A 9,133-nucleotide genomic window follows, 5' to 3' on the forward strand; every position below is an offset into this window, starting at 1 on the left:
TGGTCTACAAAGGATGACACATTCAGAGGAGAAGCCCTTTAGCAATGAGATCAACAGCCTGTAAATACATTTAGACTTGTTTCAGTTGTTGTGTATGGTTTGAGGACTTGTTTTCAGCTGTTTGTGTAAGGTTGTATGACATTTTAACTTGTTTTAAATTGTGTATAGTACTAGAAAAGTTTACCCACTGTTTTCTTGGTTACTATAAGAGCTTGTGTGTCGAAAGCGGGCGGTTTTGCATCGTCCACTGCAGTCTCGTGCGTTGTTTTACTCTTGAGGCATGTCCCGCTGAATTCAATCAGCTAGTGCTCTGGAGTGTATATAAGCAACTAGTCTCACCGCGGCAGCGGTCGCGGCAGCCTCGTGTGAAGACCGACGAGTGTAAAGACCATGGACTCTACCTGCGCCATCGACTCTACCTGCGCCATCGACTCTACCTGCGCCATCAACCTCAAGGCTCTGTTCTCGGGCCACTTCTCTTCTCCATCTACACAACATCTCTAGGACCAGTCATCCAGAAACATGGATTCTCCTACCACTGCTATGCTGATGATACCCAGCTATACCTCTCTTTTCATCCTGATGATCCCTCGGTTCCAGCTCGTATCACAGCCTGCCTGTTGGACATTTCACACTGGATGAAAGATCATCATCTTCAGCTGAACCTCGCAAAAACGGAAATGCTTGTAGTTTCTGCCAACCCGACTCTACACCATAACTTTTCAATCCAAATGGATGGGGCAACCATTACTGCATCCAAAATGGTAAAAAGCCTTGGAGTAATGATTGATGACCAACTAAACTTCTCTGACCACATCTCTAGAACTGCTCGATCGTGCAGATTCGCACTTTATAACATCAGAAAGGTCCGACCCTTCCTATCTGAACATGCAGCTCAACTCCTTGTTCAAGCTCTTGTTCTCTCCAAACTGGATTACTGCAACTCTCTACTAGCCGGGCTTCCAGCTAACTCTATCAAACCTTTGAATGAATGTCGCCTCGTGGTTCCATCCCAAAGAGGGAAGAAATCACTTTCCTGATAACTCGCGTTCAATCTGGATAAAAGCGTCTGCTAAATGTAAATGTAAATGTTTTAACACTCAACTTATAGATCAGCCCTCAACACGTCAAGGTATTTTGTCCATTGTATCTTCCTTATATGATCCCATTAGATTTGTTGCTCCTTTCCTTTTGAAGGGAAAGTATATTTTGCAGGAGCTCTGTCAGAAAAATATGGAATGGCACGATTCTCTCCCTGATGACTTAATTCCACGGTGGGAGGAGTGGAAAAATATTCTCCAGGACTTAAAAGATTTTACTGTTCCAGGATGTTTCAATCCTCCGTCCTTTAGTAGGATTGTTTTGACAGAGTTGTACCATTTCTCAGATGCAAGCAACCTTGGTTATGGTCCATGTTCTTACTTAAGATTCAAGAGTGACAAAGATGAAGTGCATTGTTGCCTAGTAATGGCCAAGGCTTGAGTGGCACCTATAAAAATCAAGAGTATTCCAATTGACTGGAATTGGCTGCTGTGGTGGTTTCTGATAGACTGAGTGTTTTGCTAAAAGCTTAACTGCAAACGATGATCGATCGAGTTCTTTTGGTCTGATTCACAAGTTGTTCTTGAATATCCCAACAATGAAGCAAGAAGGTTTCACGTGTTTGACGCTAATCGTGTTCAATTGATCAAGGAAATCACAAATACAAGCCAGTGGTATCATGTCAACACATCTCAAAATCCTGCTGACCATGCCTCTAGAGATTTACTTATTTCAGAGTTGAGATCTACTAACTGGATGACTGGATCTACATTTTTTTGGGAGCAAGAAGTGTCTCCAGCTCCAAACACTTCAACTGAATTACTTGTGGGAGATCTAGAAGTCAAACTTGTACAGGTACGGCTGACTAAAAGTAGTGATACTGCTAACTTCCTTGATCGATTTGGTCACTTCTCTTCCCTGAGGACTCCAATCAATGTTGTTGCACGAATAAAAAGGCTAGCATTAAGGAAGAAATGTCTTAAGGATATTGTCACCGTAGAAGAACGCAAGTGTGCATTACAGGCTGTGATTAAGCTTATTCAAGAACGAGCCTTCTCCCAGGAAATCCAAACAATGCAAGGAGGTAAGGCTCTTTAGAAATCCAGTTCACTTTTCCACCTGGATCCCATCTTGAAAAATGGTCTTCGTGTTGGAGGAAGGTTGAGTCATCTCTTAGCGAAGAGCAAACACTACACACCAAAACACTACCACAGCAAAATTTGCAATTAAGGAAGGTCCCAAACTCTTATGGAACTCAGGACACATGGATTTTGGATTATTGGTGGCAGTAAGTCGGTTGCTAAGTTATTCTACAATTGCGTTCAAAGTCGGAAACTCAGGCGACCAGTTGAGGAACAGGAAATGGCAGAACTTTCAAAAGAACGTACTGAAGCCTCTTCCCCTTTCCGCTACACAAGTATGGATTGTTTTGGTCCATTTATTCTAAAAAAAGGGATGAAAGGAGTTCAAAAGATACGGCCTTCTTTTCACTTGCCTTTCATCACGAGCAGTCCACATTGAAATGCTGGAAGACCTATCAACAGACATGTTCATTAATGCTTTGAGATGTTTCATAAGTCTGCGAGGAGCTGTTCGTCAACTTTATTGTGACTGTGGTACAAACTTTGTAGGAGCTAGAAATTAATTCAAACAGGCTCTTAAGGAATGTGATGTCCAAACACTGGAGAGGTATCTTGCGGAAAATCAGTGTGAGTTTATCTTTAATGTTGCCTCAGCTAGTCACTCAGGTGGTGTCTGGGAACGCCAAATTAGGACTGTGTGTAATGTGACGAATTTTACTCTTTCTTTGTGCCCTGGCAGACTGCATGACTCTTCTTTAAGAACATTGTTTTATGAAGCGATGGCTATTGTTAACAGTCGACCATTAACTGTGGATGGAATAATTGACCCAAAAACACTAAAACCTTTAACTCCTAATCATCTTATTTTAATAAAATTCGAGACTGCAATTCCTCCCCCAGGGAAGTTTCTAAAGGAAGACATGTATGCTACAAAAAGGTGACGCAGGGTTCAGAACCTGATTGAACAGTTTTGGAGTCATTGGAAAAGGGAATATCTCCTGAATATATCCACAAGACAGAAGAGGCACGTACCTCGACGTAATCTTAAAGTAAATGACATTGTAATCATTAAAAATGACATGCTTCCAAGAAACAAATGGCAGTTGGGTAGGGTTGTTGAGGTCTTTCCAGGTAACGATGGCCTTGTTAGACGCGTTAAAGTTCAAACAGGAGAACAAAAACAGAAAACGGGGTTGGGGCACCATTCTCCACATTCCGTTATTGAGCGACCAATCCAAAAATTGGTTGTTATAGTTGAGAGTGAGTAGTTGCAACTTTCTTGCATCAGAAAAATTATGTTAATTTTGTATGTGGATTTATTTTGTGAGTTAAATTTGTAGTTAAAATCATGTATGATATTTGTTTTGTTTGTTTGATTCATACCATGATTTGATGGGAGTGTAACTGCCCATGATTTAATGCACTCGCTTTGCTTGCCATAATTGGAGTCACCACAGGAGGGCGCTCGACTGATAGGATTTAAGTGAGACAAAGCAGAGTAAGAGCAATTCATGTTTGTTCACGAGCTAACAGGTACAGCTCAGAAGAATGTCTTGAGCTTTTAGTGTCCTTTCGGCAAGCAGAGCGAGGTATGTTTTGTTTATTGTTTGATTTATTTGGAAAATGTTAGATGTTTTGTAAATGTTTGTTGTTTATTTTTCTATGTTGTTTGTTTGTTTTCTCTAGTTTCTTTTGGTACTTTGTGCTTTTGGTGCTTCAGTGTATACAACAAAGAACTGAGAAAATGATGATTTATGTGATGATCCTTATTGCATCCAAATAAACCATTTTAAATTCACCCGTCAAAACTCTCTGCCTATTTATTGAAAGCTGAAGGGCTGCTACAACAATTAACCCTTCCCATTCAGTCAGGAATCTTGCGGTGATCTTTAAGGAGCAGTTGTTCTTTAAACAGGTAAGCACAAACACAGCATAATCATGCAGCCATGACAACTTTGAGATACTCAATAACCGGGATCTGAACCCCTGGCTCATAATCCAACAATGGCTGTATCATCTTGACATCTAACTACTGGGAAAATTTTTCATTTTATTGTACTTCAGCCCTTCTTCTCCAGAAATGTACACTCATAAAACAAACTAAATGCATTCATGATATTTGTAAGAGCTATTATGTTTGTTGTAATGCTGTTTTTGACCACTGGGTGGAGTGTGGGTTTGGAGGAGTATATAGGTAGACAAAGACTTGGAACAACAGGTGTGTAATTAGAGGGAAGCACAACATTTTTTGACTGTGTTTGAAAGAGCTTTATGGAGGCATTCAATGTGATTTTATGAGCATTTATATACCAGACTGTAAGTGGAAATTGAGCCATAAGAACTGTCTGTGCAAAAAATAAATCTGATAAGCAGTATTTGGAAGATGATTCGTTTGTTGAGATCTCACGCGTCAGAAACAACCCTACAACACCTCAAGTGACAAAATGGTCATTTGTGTCACTAAAATACTATTATTAGAGCTTCTGTAACTCAACACTTGCTGTGAGCTTAATAAATGACTGTTCCTGTCTACAGTAGAAAAGCTGCTCAGTTCACTGAATGAGTCTATAATTAATCATGAAGACACAGTATCACATCAGAATGAAGATGTCGACTGAGTTTCAGCCTCAGAGTTCACAGCAGTATGATAAGAAATACTGTTTGAGAATCACCAATCACTCATAAACACACAGATCAGTAATAAATCACAGATTTCAGCATCAGAATGATCAGCTTTCTGTGATTGTCTTTCAGAAACACACTCAACATTAAACAGTGGAAAGTAAATGATCAGAATGTCTTCAGCTCAGCAGTGAAGCGTCAGAAACACAGAGAGATGATCAACGCTTATAAGACGACACTCACAGATGATATAAAGTACAGAAAGAGCAAACTCTCACCTCAGATAATGCCTGCAGATCTCTCTGTTCCTCCGCTGAACTGTCGAGTTGAGCAACAGATCTGAAAATTCTTTCACTTCTGGAAAACTTGTCTAAACCTGTTTGAGACATGAGAGCATGTTTACTCTGCACCTGTAGACACGGTAATCTCTCACACGCTGCGCTGTTTAATCCGTTACAGTATACTGGATATTCAAGGTGTTTTCTTCATCCTCATCAGATCCTGATTAAACTGAATTCCTCATCCAATGCAGAAAAGCAAGAGGATCATGACCTGTATTAACAGTGATTATATTACTACTGATCAAGCTAAACTCCTGAATGCTGTAAAGCTGACACCAGCGCCTCTTCCTCAGTTGTCCTGTACTCGTGTACTGTACTCTGCTGAATGTCTGCTCATATTAAGCTGAACTCAATAAAAGACTTTCTCCAGCTGATTTCACTGAATATACTCTATATATACTGTGATGTTTGTGTCTTCATAAGTGTGCTTTTTACTGCTTCAGAATCAGGTATTCATTGGAAGAAGGAGGCAGTCCTCCAAATAAACCTGTTTTATGTGTTCAGCATTCCTCAACAGGTTTTTTCATGTTTCTCAGCACTTCATTTAGCAGGAAACACAGATGAAAACTCAACTTTAATGACACACGACAGCAGCTCAATGTCCCGCTCTTCATTTAGTGATTAAGTGAAGTTTTAAACTAATTTCGAGAGGAGCACGTGATATAATTGACAGCAGCTGGCCACCTATCTACACTCATTAGTTAGCCAATCAGATCTATCCTAACCCACTATAAGTAGCCTAGCTAGACATTACTCCCTTATCTTCGTTTTCCAAAGAAACAAACGACAGGTCCGCTCTAGCTCCTCCAAAGTTACTCACGGACAAAACGGATCCTCCACATCTCCTACTATCCTTCAACTACAATACCACACCACTTTTAATACCATCGTCAGCAACTACAAAAATGACAAAAACAACAACAACAGTGACGGCGGCGGCCACAACAGCATCAGCGCAGCTACATACAAGAAAGAAAGCTCCGCGCTCCATGAAACACCAGCCCCGTCTTAACAACAACCAGCCCAGCATGAAAGTCAGCTCGAGACCGAGGCTCCAACAAGAGGCCGTAGGCCTATCCACTCCAGCCAGATCACAATGCAATCCCCAGTTCCGCTACGTACCTTCTCCAGCATCATCATGCGTCTCTCATATCCAACAACGACTGTCACTGGACTCCTCCAAACCCCTAGACGCCGGGACCACAATTCAAAGCCGCTGCATTAAACCCTAAAAAAACTTGCGAATCCACGTCTTCACCGCCACCTCCAGGACATAATACGCTCCTGCCACACCCCTATCCTAAACAGACATTAAACCCGCAATCTCTACGCCTCCCCGGAGAATCAAGGAAAGGATTAAAAAGCAATAATGAATTTGGACATATTGCAGCAATCATAATTCTAAACACGGATAAAACCAATCTCCCGGAAAATAAAGCAACTCTTGGGAATCCCACCTCACCTCTTCCAGCCTGCAGCCCGATTCCAGTGCACACTCCAGTCCTCCTCTTTCAGCGATCCTTACCACCTACGGGCTACGCACCCCGCCCCTCTACCTTGCGTATCATTGCTTTTTCCCCTCTAATTTATACAAGCTCGCAGCTACTGCGGCGGTGCATACGCCGTCAGCCAAGTGCTAAGCCTAGTGAAAACAGAAATTGCTTGTCGACTTTTGTCAATATGTTTATGCTTTTACTGAATTACGTTTGTAACTGACCTAATTTTCTGAATTTCTCATTCCAGGTTTCGTCTACTGAAGCACAGCCGATCTCGGCGCTCCCTTCCCACAACCTCACTAGCCGTCCACAAACGCTAAACCAGAATCACAGAGCAATTCCCCGTTAAGCACATCCATACCAGCCCTACTGAAATGGGCATTAGAACGTTTCCAAAAACGTCTAATGTAGTCAATATAGTCAATACATTCTGGAAAAAAAAATAAAATGAAAATTACTGTTGTACATGTTCCTAGTTGCATAGGAAATCGCTGACTCTCTTTTTGCTTTATTTTCAGAAACTGGTATCAGAAGCAGAGCCGCAGCTGACTCCATCTCTCCTTTTAAGATGATAATCCCATAACCACAGCATACACAATTTGCGTCAGCATTCATTTATACATTTTAAGTTACCCCAGAACACTTCATCAGTTTCTCACTGCTCAACACATCCACACATTCCGTTCAATACCATTTTTGGTTTCAAAACACCTTAAAGTCATAGGACTATTCAAGCTTCCCACCAGATTCATAATCCAGTCACTCATTCAGAATTGGAGCCGCCACCACAGCAGCACACAAGGGCTATCATAACAACACATACAAACACTAGGAAGGTAGTCTCCCGACACCTTCAAATCTTATATCTGACTCAGCCACAGCCATCTCAGGGAAGCTCAGAGGACCCTCACCAGCAGACGCAGTAATCCCAGCGGCCAAGGACATGGGCCTAGTCCAGGGAGAGAATACGACCCAACCATACCAGCTTCCCGAGGGCAGAGGAACTACCCAGTCTCCCAAGGGTGCGGGCATGACCCAGCCATCTAACTTCCTTTCTTCCTTCCAGCTGATTTGCACTCAGCCTTCTCCCCCTTTTCACTCACCTAACTCCAGTAGGAGTTCTCTCCCTGCCCAGGCCCCCTTGTCAACCCTGCCCCCCCCCCCCCCCCCCCCCCCCAGCCACTGCCACAGAAGTTTTCACTGCCCCCCAACTTTTCTAACTTCTGTAGGACCCCCCCCCCCCCCCCCCCCCCCCCCCCATGGCTCTGGCCCCCGCAGGGGCGTTACCCCGAGCTTCGATTCCCGCAGGAATCATCTCACTGCCCTGGCCTTAGCTTTTTATATTATATGTCATTCCATAATGACATATAGTATAGCACCATTTATTTTTCTCTCTGTTTGATTTTATTTATATAAATTTTTATCTATATGCACCCACGCATATAAATATGAATTTATATATAGTGCTGTCACCCTCACGCTCTGTTCCCGCAGGAACACCCCCAGAGCACCTATACCGCCCGTCACCCTCCAGTAAGAGTTTTCACCTCCCCCTCATCTTTTCCGACTCATACTGGAGCCAGCTAAATAGCTCACCCAACCCCGAGCTGTGACACGAGTCATGTCACCGACCCTCCCCGGCCCTAGCTTTTATTTGTTTATTTTTGTTTATTTCTCACACTTATCTTTTATTTTTTAAATTTATTTATATATATGTATATATATATGCACCCACGCATATAAATATATATTTATATATAGTGCTGTCACCCTCAAGCTCTAACTCCCGCGGAGTTAATCCCGAGCACCGGACCCCCGCAGGGGTCATCGCCCAACTGCCATTTCACCCTCCAGCTGGGGCTTCACCGACCATTCCTTTTCCCGACTCCAGCTGGAGATGGCACATACAGCTCTCTCTCCCGCAGGAGAGCCAAGAGCTTCGACTCTCGCAAGAGTCAGTAAAAACGCCCCCCCCCCAAGGCCCTAGATTACCCCATTATATATTTATATATCTATATGTTTCATATAAATATATAATTATATATAGTGCTGCCACCTCCCAGCTCTATCTCCGCAAGGAGTGTTCCTCGAGCAAATTACTCCTTCGGAGTCCCCGCCCCCCCTGCCCCCCTTCACCCCCCTCTCCAGCCGGAGTCCTTCCTTACCCTTCCCTTATATGACTCCAGCAGGATTCCCGCCCACCCCATGGCTCTGACCCCCGCAGGGGTCTCCCCGAGTCTCTACTTCAGCAAGAGTATTCACAGCCCAAGCCAACTCTGCTCGGGTTCCCGCAGGAACCTGTTTCACCCTTTGCTCCAAAGGAGCCCTCTTTACCTTTTCTTTTTCAAGTAACTATATCCAGCAGCCGGATGTAGCATTTCAAGCCTTTTGGGGAGTTTCTTCGAATACACGGCTGCTGTCCCGAGCTTCATGCATTTGGGGAGCTCTCGAGAACCACCTGATCTCGTACTCCCCTCACATGCTCTATGGACCTGGCGGGAGCCCTGGGCTCAACTATCTCCGAGCTCAGGGTTCTCTCCCGGGACAGCAT

At 43.3% G+C, this 9,133-nt stretch overlaps 2 protein-coding genes across 2 annotated transcripts in view; both read right to left on the reverse strand.

The window, feature by feature from the left end:
- LOC137491583 (protein NLRC3-like) overlaps positions 1-5,065 on the reverse strand; it is a 46,734-nt gene extending 41,669 nt beyond the window's left edge. Inside the window, exon 1 of the mRNA NM_001445021.1 lies at positions 5,024-5,065. The gene's annotated coding sequence lies outside the window, so the exon portion shown is untranslated. The remainder of the gene's footprint in view (positions 1-5,023) is intronic.
- si:dkey-165o8.1 overlaps positions 1-9,133 on the reverse strand; it is an 88,531-nt gene that overhangs the window by 66,942 nt on the left and 12,456 nt on the right. The gene's annotated exons all lie outside the window — the stretch shown is intronic.

The sequence above is a fragment of the Danio rerio genome, chromosome 4, assembly GCF_052040795.2.
Source record: "Danio rerio strain M-AB ecotype USA chromosome 4, GRCz13ab, whole genome shotgun sequence".
Classification (NCBI taxonomy): domain Eukaryota; kingdom Metazoa; phylum Chordata; class Actinopteri; order Cypriniformes; family Danionidae; genus Danio; species Danio rerio.